This window comes from Amblyraja radiata, chromosome 12 (genome assembly GCF_010909765.2).
Source record: "Amblyraja radiata isolate CabotCenter1 chromosome 12, sAmbRad1.1.pri, whole genome shotgun sequence".
Taxonomy (NCBI): Eukaryota; Metazoa; Chordata; class Chondrichthyes; order Rajiformes; family Rajidae; genus Amblyraja; species Amblyraja radiata.
The window spans coordinates 50,620,067-50,632,879 of record NC_045967.1 but is presented as its reverse complement, the minus strand read 5'-3'; the positions used below and the strand labels follow the sequence as shown (position 1 = coordinate 50,632,879).

The 12,813-nt window shown below is 44.9% G+C and overlaps 1 protein-coding gene across 3 annotated transcripts in view; it reads left to right on the top strand.

The window, feature by feature from the left end:
* The window catches only part of gria3 (glutamate ionotropic receptor AMPA type subunit 3), a 310,941-nt gene extending 303,742 nt beyond the window's left edge, over nucleotides 1–7,199 (top strand). For all 3 annotated transcript variants that reach the window (XM_033030754.1, XM_033030753.1, XM_033030751.1), the window contains exon 16: nucleotides 5,874–7,199. The gene's annotated coding sequence lies outside the window, so the exon portion shown is untranslated. The remainder of the gene's footprint in view (nucleotides 1–5,873) is intronic.
* The last annotated feature ends 5,614 nt before the right edge of the window (nucleotides 7,200–12,813 follow it).

Below are 12,813 nucleotides of genomic sequence, written 5' to 3'. Positions count from 1 at the left end.
TGGAAAATAAATGCCTCAATAAAATTCAGATGAAAGAGGTTATTTAGCACAAAAACGTTAAATTAACTGTGAAATTGAACTTGAATAATGTCAAGCCTTCTTGATTTGAGAGCACTAAACTAAACTAAAGAAATGTGGGATAGAGACAAAATGCTGGAGTAACTCAGCGGGACAGGCAACAACTCAAGATAGAAGGAATGGGTGACGTTTCGGGTCGAGACCCTTCTTCAGACAGGGATTAAACAAGTGGGAATTCATGGGCCGGGGAGCCACAGGGCCCCAGGCCCCACATGCAGTGCACCGGGGTGGGGCCCGGTACTCACACCTCCTTCATGCTGCCCCCCCCCCCCCCCTCTCTCCACTCCCTCAACCAAATGCGCTCCTGCCACGAGGCACCAGCTCTCTGGGTAACGATACGATACGATGCTACGATATTGGAGAACTTTATTTATCCCAGGAGGGAAATTAGACAATAGACTATAGACAATAGGTGCAGGAGTAGGCCATTTGGCCCTTCGAGCCAGCACCGCCATTCAATGTGATCATGGCTGATCATCCCCAATCAGTACCCCGTTCCTGCCTTCTCCCCATATCCACTGACTCCGCTATCTTTAAGAGCCCTATCTAGCTCTCTCTTGAAAGCATCCAGAGAACCGGCCTCCACCGCCCTCTGAGGCAGAGAATTCCACAGACTCACCACTCTCTGTGAGAAAAAGTGTTTCCTCGTCTCCGTTCTAAATGGCTTACTCCTTATTCTTAAACTGTGGCCCCTGGTTCTGGACTCCCCCAACATTGGGGAACATGTTTCCTGCCTCTAGTGTGTCCAAGCCCTTAACAATCTTATATGTTTCAAAGATATCCTCTCATCCTTCTAAACTCCAGAGTGTACAAGCCCAGCCGCTCCAAATTGATCCGCCAACAGTCATAAAAACACAAAATACATGAAACATGAAATTAACATGACGAGTGGAAAGGAGGGGGGATATGTAAAGATTGTGGGGGGGGGGGGGGAGTCAGTCTCAGTCTACCCCACGACAGAAGGGGGGGGAGCTGTACAGTTTGATATCCCCAGGGAAGAAGGAACTCCTGTGGCGTTCTGTCCTGCATCTTGGAGCTGGCGGTAGTAAAGATCGGGTGCAGTGTAAGGGGAGCCTGGCGCTGTTACCAGGCGATCGATGCGCCATGCATTGCCAGGGTGAACCAGCTGCAGTGGCGCGCACTGTGTCTGCATCCAGCATTCCAGAAGCCTGCATTGTTGCAGCTGCCTGATGCAACGCTCTGCGCGAGTGCTTTACCACTCGCCCTCTCTCCCCACCACCAGCGCTGCCCAGACCACTGCCCGACTACCACCACCACGAACTTACTGCTCAATCCGCTATTACCGAAATGCACAATGTACAGAGGTCGGTGATAGCGAGGGTTTACTGTATTACACCTCTTAATCGATTGTTTTCAAATGTGGTTGAAGGTAGAATTTCTCATCTACACATTCTTTAAAATAAGTAGTTGGTTAAAACGCTTTGTGACCCAGGGTTTTGAAATGAATTCAAAAAGACTTAGAGATGCAGAGTGAGAGGAAAATCATGGGAATGTTTTAGGTGGAGGCCCTGAGTTAGAATATTCTGACAAAGGTCCTCCATCCTAACTTTAATCCTGTCCTTGCCTCTTCCCGTTGATCTGATGTACATTAGGGTCATAGAGTTATACAGCATGGAAACAGGCCCAACTTGCCCATATCGGCCAACATGTCCCAGCTACACTAGTCCCACCTGACCGCGTTTGGTCCATATCCCCCCAAACCTGTCCTATCCATGTACCTGTCCAAATGTTTCTTAACAGTATCGGCCTCAACTACTCCCTCCAGCAGCTCGTTCCATACACCCGATAATCCTTTGTGTGAAAAGGTTTCCCCTCAGATTCCTACTAAATCTTTCCCACCTCACCTTAAACCTATGCCCATTGGTTCTCGATTCCCATACCCTGGACAAGAGACTCTATTCCTCTCATGATTTGGGACACTTTCATCAGAATATACTTTAATACATGTATTCAGTTAGGTAGAGAACTGCATTAGGTCCACATCCCTCCAAACCAGTTCAATCCAGGCTACTGTATCCAAGAGCATTGGCAACTCTTTCTGATTTCACCGACATTGGCTGATCGTCACAATGGAAGCGTCTCGTATCACATGCCAATTACTACCTGGCTAACCTGAGCACTCATCCTGCTTATTCTTCCAGTGGTACAGCCACATCCAATCCAACCTTCACAGGTCTGGGCTAAGTCAGCTGGACTCTTACTGAACATTGGGAGCAGGTCTGCAATTGTTCACAAGTTCACAAGTTATAAGAGTAGAATTAGGCCATTCGGCCCATCGAGTCCACTCCGCCATTCACCCATGGCTGATCTCCGCCTCCTCATCCAATTTTCCTGCCTTCTCCCCATAACCCTTGACACCCCGGATGAGAGATCAGGAGTTTGTCTATCTCTTCCTTAAACATATCGACTGACTTGGCCTCCAGAAGCCCTCTGTGGGAATGAGTTCCACAGATTCACCACCCTCTGACTAAAGAAGTTCCTCCTCAACTCCTTTCTAAAAGGGCGTCCTTTAATTCTGAGGCTGTGAGGCTAGTCTCTCCCACCAGTGGAAACATCCTTCCCACATCCACTCTATCTAGGCCTTTCATTATTCTGTAAGTTTCAATGAGGTCCCCCCTCAACCTTCTAAACTCCAGCGAGTACAGGCCCAGTGCTGTCAAACGCTCATCATATGCTAACCCACTCATTCCTGGGATCATTCTTGTCTTCAGTACCCCAGCATCAGAGAGGGTGTGGGTTCGTTTGGCATTATATATATATATATTTTTTTCTACTGCAATAAAAATAGTCCAAGTATCACAAGTCAAATACATTTGCAATTCTTTACAACCATCTTCACTATCTACAATACCACCCCATTTTGTTTAATCTGCAAACTTGCTAATAATGCAAACTTATCCATCATGCCTTGTATGTTCTCTTCCAAATCATTGATGTAGATGACGAACAGTAACCGGGCTCAGCACCGAACCCCGAGGCACACCACTAGTCACAGGCCTCCAGTCCGAGAAGCAACCTTCCACCATCACCCTCTGCTTCTATCCATGAAGACAATTTTCAATCCATTCAGCTCTCTCTCCTTGGATCCCATGCAATCTAACCTTCCAGAGCAGCCTGCCATGCTGAACCTTGTTGAATGCGTTACTGAAGCCCATGTATACAACATCTTCAGCTCTGCCCTCATCAACCTTTTTGGTCACATCATCAAAAAACTCAATCAGTTTTGTGAGACACGACCTCCCGTGTACAAAACCATGCTGACTGTCCCTAATCAGTCCTTATCCATCTAAATGCATGAATATCCTATCCTTCAGAAAGTTACTCCCTAATAACTTTCCGACCACAGATGTTAAACTCACTGGCCTGTAGTTCCCAGCCTTTTCCCTAAGACATATTAGATCACTCCATGAATAAATTCTGTACTTCAACTGTTGGGAGGATATTGATAGAACCTTTCCTAAGTGACTATGCTATTCTACGTGACATTCAGACTATTAGAATTGCTGTAAAGTCCTAAAAATATAAGTGTTTCAAACTCTTACAAAAGATTAACAACAAATAACATTAAGGTATGATATAAAGCATTGCAAGATTTTTAATTATTTAATTAATTTTTTAATTTAATTTAATTAAACTACTTGCATCTGTTTAGATATAATATTTCCAGCATTTGTAAGTTCCAACCAATTTCCGAGCTTTCCAGCTCCTATATCTTATCCTACATAGTCGGCACGGCGGCGCAGCTGGTAGAGCTGCTGCCTCACGGCGCCAGAGACCTGGATTCGATCCTGACCTCGGGTGCTGTCTGTGTGGAGTCTGCATGTTCTCCCTGTGACTGCGTGGGTTTTTCTTTGGGTGCTCCTGTTTCCATTCGCATCCCAAAGACAAGTGGGCTTGTGGCTTAATCGCCCCTTGGTGAATTTCCCCTTAATATGTAGGGAGTGGATACAAAAATGGGATAACATGGAATCAGCATGAAATGGACGATCGGTGGGCCGAAGGGCCTGTTTCCATGCTCTATCTTTAAACTAAACCAAACTAAATTCTATAGTGTTTATTGTATTTGTTTTAATACAGTTATTGAATCGTGGATAAAACAAATACTGCTGGAGTAACTCAGTGGGTCAGGGGGGCATCAAAGGAGGATATGGACAGGTCATGTTCCAGATCAAGAAGGGTTCCAGAAGAAGAGTCCCGATCTGAAATCTGTATCTGAAGAAGGGTTGCGACCCAAAAAGACGCCTATCCATGTTTTCCATAGATGCTGCCTGACCCCCTGTGTTACTCCAGTAGATTGCTCCACACAAGAAAACAGCATCTGCAATGCCTTGTGTCTGTATATGAATCATGAAAAGGGATATAACTATTGTCAATGTTACAATTCATGCTCGGAAGTATACTATTTTTATTCAGTCATCATGCTCATATAATTTGACTCATTTTCAGTGCTTTGTATCAGCTATTTTGACACTGCAATGCTGGGAAGCGTATCACTGTTCAACAATTCAGTGGCAAGCGTTAGCATTTAATTTGCCAGCCAAAGCATGAATCATAAAAAGACACAACTCAGCGGGTCCGGCAGCATCTCTGGAGAGAGTAAATAGGTGACATTTTGGGTTGGGAACCCTACTTCAGACTGATTGTGGTGGGAGGGAGGAAGTCGTCTGAAGAACGGCTTAGATCGGTTTAAGTCAGCTTATTGTCACGCATACCGAGGTACAGTGAAAAGCTTTTGTTGCAGACTAACCAGTCAGCGGAAAGACAATACATGATTTACAGTCAAGCCAGGCACAGTGTACAGATACATGACAGCGTTTAGTGCAAGATAAAGCCAGTAAAGTCTGATCAAAGATAGTCCGAGGGTCACCGATAAGGTAGCTTGTAGTTCAGCACTGCTCTCTGGTTGTGGTAGGATGATTCAGTTGCCTGATAACAGCTGGGAAGAAACTGTCCCTAAACCTGGTGGTGTACATTTTCACACTTTTATACCTTTTGCCAGATGGGAGAGGTGAGAAGAGGGAGTGACCAGGGTGTGACACGTCCTTGATTGTGGGGGAGTTCTTGGGGAGCAGAAGGGTCCCAACCCAAAACATCACCATCCCTTGTTCCCCGGAGATGCTGCCTGACCCTCTGAGTTACTCCAGCGCTTTTGCGTCTTTCTTGTAAACCAGCATCTGCAGTTGTTGTGCCTCTCTCTCTCTCTCCCTCTCCCTCTCCCTCTCCCTCTCCCTCTCCCTCTCCCTCTCCCTCTCCCTCTCCCTCTCCCTCTCCCTCTCCCTCTCCCTCTCCCTCTCCCTCTCCCTCTCCCTCTCCCTCTCCCTCTCCCTCTCCCTCTCTCTTTCTCTCATCTGACTCTCTCTCTCTCTGACTCTCTCTCACTCAGTCAATTTCAATTCAATTTCAATTTAAAAACTTTATTGGCATGATAAAAACATTGTTATATTGCCAAAGTATAAAACATGACATACATGTTTAAAATACATAAGTATAAATACAAGTATACAGTGCATGGATAGATATGTCCCTGTACATCTCTCTCGCTCTGACTCTCTCTGACTCTCACTCAGTCTCTCTCTCTCCCTCTGACTCTCTCTCTCACTCAGTCTCTCTCTCTCTGACTCTCTCTCTCACTCTCTCACACTCTCTCTCTCTATCTCTCTCTCTCCTTCACTCTCTCTCTCCCTCTCTCCCTCTCTCCCTCTCTCTCTAGTAGGTAATGCTTTTAATAACAGGTGCTCTTTCTCATTTTTGTTTCTCCTCTCTTTGTGACACAGCTGACCTATGCTGATGCCCTGCGAAACAAAGGAATACTATCGGTATTTGGGAGCATTGGAGAGAATGGCAGTGCCATGACCCCTGACTACCTGTGATCACTGCACGCTGTACCAGGTGTCAGACATGGTACCAGAGGGGCTGATGGTGCACCAACCCTTTCATAAATAACTGAATACTCCTTCAGTGCCTTATGGAACAACATGGAGAATTACAACAATGCAACTCATTCAGAATCACAATAAGCATCTAGCTTGCTTGAAAATACAGGGCAGAGTCTAAAACAAAAAGAGTCAAGCTTCTCTGTGAAATTATATACTGGAATAAAAACAATTTAGCCATCATTTGATAACACAAGTTTTGCAGAGGAAAGGTTTCATGTATTAAAATATCTGAACATTAACATTAGGAAGTATTAACTTTGAGTGCCAATGTGTTATTTAAGTCAGAAATTGGCAACGCACTCAAAGGGCTCAAGACGTAGGCAAATAAAATGAAATCTAAAACGGTTCCTTCAATAACTGATTAACAGAAATAGCAGCTATTTAACTTATGTTCATCGCAAAGTACAGTGGCAAAATTCTACATGACATCTTTTCCGTGGAGGGAAGAGAGCATAATTCTAATTTTTTTTTAATACAACCCAAGCTATTCAGTAACGTACCTATATATTAAGTTAATAATACAACATGTTGGGGATTCAGTGGGTTAACATCCAGTCTGTGGAGGAGATGATTGTCAGGATATCAAACAGAATGTGAACGGTCACATCCGATGAAATGGCCTACTTTTACATAGGCCCAAACATGTTTAACCTTTTCCTCTCCGAATACTCTCAAGAGCCTGATCACTAGGAAGATGTGAATCTATAGAGACCTGATCAGGTGAGAAGGGGTTATTCCGAGTTCTACACACAAAGTGTCTATAGAAAACAAAATGATCTTTTTAAAGGACTATATGAACAGAGGTGATGTAGATTTATCGGCCTGTCAGTTTTCAAGGTTGAAGCCTTCACAGAGGTGAAGGATTTGAGTTAATTTTCGTTCTTTTCAACAAACTTGCATGTACAAAAGTAATTGCCGCCACCTCCCGCTTTTAATGTCAAGCTGTTAGTCACAAATACTTTTTTTTTTGTTAAAACTGCACATCGCCAAACACAGAAATGTTAATGATTAAAATAACAAATATTTAAAAGCATAAAGATGCATGAGTGATGGGACAACCGTTACAGAGCCTCAGAAATGAGGTATTGTAAAAGAAAGGAGTTTTAATACATTTTGTAAATAAACTGTATAGAAAAAAAAGGAATTTGCAAATGTCTTACCAAACAGAGTATGACTCCATTTTGTTTTTCTTAATAGTTCTATGATTGGTACATTTGTCATATTTTCGGTACATTGAGGTCTAATATTTCTCGCTAAGTGCTTTTATTTTTGTCACGTGAGCCGAGTTTTAGTTTAGTTTATTGTCACGTGTACACGAGGTACAGTGAAAAGCTTTGTTACGTGCTGGGGGCCAGTCAGCGGAAAGGCAATACATGATTACAATCGAGCCGTCCACAGTGTACAGATGCATGGAAAGTAAGAAATGCTGCTGTTGGAATAGAGTTTTAAATGAGGGGAGCGATTGTAATGCGTGATTGCAGTTCCATGCATCACCGCGGTGGCGCAGCGGTAGAGTTGCTGCTTTGCAGCGCCAGAGACCCGGGTTCGATCCTGGCTACGGGTACCGTCTGTACGGAGTTTGTACGTTCTCCCCGTGACCTGTGCGGGTTTTACCCGGGTGCTCCGGTTTCCCCCAACACTCCAAAGACGTACAGGTTTGTGGGTTAATTTGGTCTTTGGTAAAAATTGTAATTTGTCCCCAGTGTGTAGGATGGTGCAAGTGTACGGGGATCGCTGGTTGGCACTGACTTGGCAGGCCAAAGGACTTGTTCCTGTTTTGCATCTCGAAACTAAACTAAACACTTCGGTGACCTGCACTCATAGAGTCACCTGGCTTGGACGCCATCTTGGATCGCCTTTTGCCCTTCTTGTTGGTGTAATCGTTGTACAATGTAATTCCCACTTAGGAAACCTGAACGGAAACCTCTGGAGACTTTGCGCCCCACCCAAGGTTTCCGTGCGGTTCCCGGAGGTTGCAGGTGGTTGCCGGAGGTTGCAGGTAGTGGAAGCAGGTAGGGAGACTGACAAAAACCTTCGGCAACCTCTGGGAACCCCACGGAAACCTTGGGTGGGGCGCAAAGTCTCCAGAGGGTTCTGTTCAGGTTCCCTAAGTGGGACAGGAGCATTACACTAGCCTGCTTCCTTCAGTCCCTCTTCAAGCTGTTGGCCTCTCCTCTTTATCTCAATGTCTTCTCGATGTGGCGTAGGATGTAGTTGTCTGGATAAAATAGCTTGCTTCAGTTAAGTAAATGGCCCCATGCATTTGTAGATATCTGGCTCTACAGAATAACACAGCCCAATGTACCTACCCTTTATCCAAAAGAAAATACAGAAGCATTTGTCCTTCTTAGAAACATAGAAACATAGAAAATAGGTGCAGCAGTAGGCCATTCGGCCCTTCGAGCCTGCGCCGCCATTCAATATGATCATGGCTGATCATCCAACTCAGTATCCTGTACCTACCTTCTCTCCATACCTCCATTCTTCCTATTGGTTTTTCAGTTTGACACATTCAAAAGCTTTTCTACAATGCTTACTCTTACAATGTAACGTGGTAACTGTGATATATCACTAATTTGGGTGAAATTTAACATTTGTCACAGAAGACAGTACAGTCAGGCAGAGACAGAGCTACTGGCTCACAGCGCCAGAGACCCGGGCTTGATCCTGAACTTGGATGTTGTATGTGTGGAGTTTATACGTTTTCCCCGTGACCTCGTGGGTTTCCGCCCACTTCCCAAAGACGTGGAGGTTTGTAGGTTAATTACCCTTTTGTAAAATGACCCCTAATATGTAGAGAGTGGATGAGAAAGTGGGATAGCATAGAACTAGAGGGAACAGGTGATTGATGTTCTTCAGATTGTCTCCACCCGAAATGTCATCAATCCCTTTTCTCCAGAGATGCTTCCTGACCCGCTGAGTTACTCCAGCTTTATGTGTCTATCTTCGGTTTAAATCAACATCTGTGGTTCCTTCCTGCACAATAGGCAAATCTTACCTCTACCACTTCACATTGTTGGCAGGTGTGGGTGAGTTGGGCCAAAGGGCCTGTTTCCACACTGTATCACTCTATGACGCTATGACTCCAACATCCCACAACTACAATGTTGAGATCTCCCCAAACAAGTACCATTGCACATTTGCAAATAGAGAAATATTGTGCTCGGCTGAAGAATCCATTTGTTATTTTCATTGGCACCTTCACCAATACACTAGAGCCATGATTGATTGATTGATATAAAGGTAAACAAGATATGAAGCATAGCTTTACAGATGTTAGGAGCATTCTGTATGCAGAGGGTGACTAGTGATGTGCAGTCCAGTCACTCTTTCAAGAGAGAGCTAGATAGGGCTCTTAAAAATAGCGGAGTCAGGGGATATGGGGAGAAGGCAGGAACGGGGTACTGATTGGGGATGATCAGCCATGATCACATTGAATGGCGGTGCTGGCTCGAAGGACCGAATGGCCTACTCCTGCACCTATTGTCTATTGTCAGTTTTGGGTAGCTATTGGGATTCGAAACACTGTTTTGGGGGGCTGCATGGTGGCACAGGGGTAGAGTTGCTGCCTTACAGCGCCAGAGACCCAGGTTCGATCTAGACTATGGGTGCTGTCTGTGTGGAGATTGTACCATGTCCCGGTGACATGCGTGGGTTTTCTCCAGGAGCTCTGGTTTCCCCCCTTGCTCCAAAGACGTACAGGTTTGCAGATTAATTGGCTTGGCAAAATTGTAAATTGTCCCTAGTGTGTGTAGGTTAATGTTAAGGGGCTGTCCCACTGCGGTGACCTAATCCACGAGTTCTGGCGAGTTTGCCCTCGACTCATACTCGCAGCATGGTCGACACAAGGTCCTTTGTAACTCTGCTTCATGCTCGAGAGTAGTCCCCGCGTACTCGAGGCCTCAGCTAGGTCGCGACGTATTTTTCAACATTTTGAAAAATGCCCGCGAGTAAATAAAGGTCGCCATGGAAAAAATCAACACTGTTTTTACTCGTAGGTTTAATTGTAGTAGGTCGTAGTAGATCGGCATGTTATTCATACGTAATCGAGGGTAGTCGAAGGTAGTCGTAGATAGTCTTCATCATAGTCGAAGGGAGGTCGAAGGAGGGTGTCTTCACTCTCCACTATTCGGTGTCCAATTTTCCCGAAGCTGGTCTTCAACATAGTTGAAGGAGGTTGAAGGAGGTCTTCAACATAGTCGAAGGTCTTCAACATGACATTTTTTCAAACTCTCCTAAACTCTTCTAAACTCGTAATTAGGTCGCCACAGTGGGACAGCCCCTTTATACTAGTGTGCGGGAGATCACTGGTCAGCGAGGACGCGTTGGGCCGAAGGGCCTGTTTCCGCGCTGTACCTCTAAAGTAAATTAAACTAAACAAGGTATAAAACTATTATTCTGAAGGAGCACAAATTCAGCTTGACAAGGGTGTGACCATAACATTGCTGTTGCACGATTACACATCTTAATAGCACTGCCCCAAGCAACTTGCTTTTAGAATGGAAATATTTGGAGGAACACCACGGGCGGCTTTGAAGTTTATTATTTGATCATTTGAAACACTCATGTATTTTCATGAAAATCTTGTGAGAATACACAATGTCGTATTTGCTATAGTCCTTTCCACTGGACACTGAGCGACCTGCATTTCATTCGCCAATATATATATATGCTGTAGAATAAAATTCCATTAAATTTAATTTTAATTTATTTGCTGCACTCTAGAAGATCAAAGGTGTTTGTCCCCATGACATTCTCTTTCCAAGCGGTTGTAGCCTTTGAACAGAACTTGGCATCATCTAGCGGATACAAGAATGACGTTTTTACTCACATTTAGAAAAGACCGCTTCTGTTTTTCTTGTTGCCGCCTAGTTTGGTAAAATTCCCTTTGACTGTGTTAACTGAATTTGTTTTCTAGGTTTGTAACAGAATCATGTATAATGGCCTGATTTTAATGTTATCGGTGTGTTAAGATTAAATGGCGGGTGGTAAGAAAAAATCTAAAGTGGCCCAAGTGAATCGATTCTAATTTGTGAAAGGAAAAATAAACTCACAATCTGGATTACGCAGTGGTCACCCTTTTTAAAGGTCACACTCCATCACGAAGCACAACGTGACATGTGTACCCCCATTGTGGAATAGTCTGAAGAAGGGTCTCTGCCCGAAACGTCACCCATTTCTTCCCTTCAGAGATGCTGCCTGTCCCGCTGAGTTAAGGGGCTGTCCCACTGCGGCGACCTAATCCACGAGTTTAGAAGAGTGCCTTCGACCTTCAAGCTCGAGGGCACTCGCCTGGAAAACCTCGAGCTGGATCGACCGTCCGCGTCAAAACCGCGAGCTGGATCGACCAACCACACAGACACACACACACACACAGACACACACACACGCACACGCACACGCACACGCACACGCACACATCGCAAAGACGGGGGCCAGGGAAAGCGCTGTCTGAAATTCACACCCGCAATGAACAGGAAGGTAAACGGCTGTCACAGTGTATGTACGGTAAGTCCTTTAGAGAGCACGGAGGGTGGGGGGGCGGAGAGGAGGCGAGAGAGGGGGAGAGGAGGGGGGGGAGCAGGAGTGGAGACTCTTTTAAGAAGTTTAATAAAGTTTCGAGGACATTTTACCTACCGGTCGGTTTTCCTTGGTCCTGAAAACTCCAATGAGCCAATTAAAATGCCCGGTCAGCGAAGGAGATTGCCTACAGCTGCCCTCGACTGCCTGTAACTACATAGCGACCCCACTCCACTGCACAACGAGTCAAAAAGAACTAACCCAACCAAATTCTACTCGTGGAAAATTTTTCAACATGCTGAAAAAATTTCCGCGACCCGGCTGAGGCTGCGAGTATACGGGAACTTCCCTCGAGCATGAAGGAGAGTTCCAGTGACCTCCTAGGACCTCGTGTCGACCATGCTGCGTGTTTGAGTCGAGGGCAAACTCGTCTAAACTCGCAGATTAGGTCACCGCAGTGGGACAGCCCTTTAACTCCAGCATTTTGTGTCTACCTTCTGTCGAAGATGTCTGCATTTCAATTCTAGCAATGTTTCAGCTACAGAGGCAAAACTGACCCAGTGGTGGAATTGTAAAGATGTTTAGATTTTGAAGCTCTTTAAATGTGGATCTGTTACTGTAATGTTAGTTCAGTTTACTTTATTAGTTTAGTTTATGTTTAGATAAGTTTATTGTCAAGTGTACCGAGGTACAGTGGAAAGCTTTTGTTGCGTGCTATCCAGTCAGGTGAAAGACAATACAAGATTACAATCAAGCCATCCACAGCGCAGAGATACAGGATAATAGGGACAACATTTAGTGCAAGAGAAAGTCCAGTAAAGTCTGGTTAAAGATAGAAACATAGAAAATAGGTGCAGGAGTAGGCCATTCGGCCCTTCGAGCCAGCACCGCCATTCAATATGATCATGGCTGATCATCCAACTCAGTATCCTGTACCTGCCTTCTCTCCATACCCCCTGATCCCTTTAGCCGCAAGGGCCACATCTAACTCCCTCTTAAATATAGGCAATGAACTGGCCTCAACTAACTTCTGTGGCAGAGAATTCCAGAGATTCACCACTCTCTGTGTGAATAAATGTTTTTCTCATCTCGGTCCAAAAAGATTTCCCCCTTATCCTTAAACTGTGACCCCTTGTTCTGGATTCTGTTAGCCCTAAGAGCTAAATCTCTCTCAAGAAAACATTCAGTAAATTGGCCTCCACTGACTTCTGTGGCAGAGAATTCCACAGATTCACAATTCTCTGGGTGAAAGGGTTTT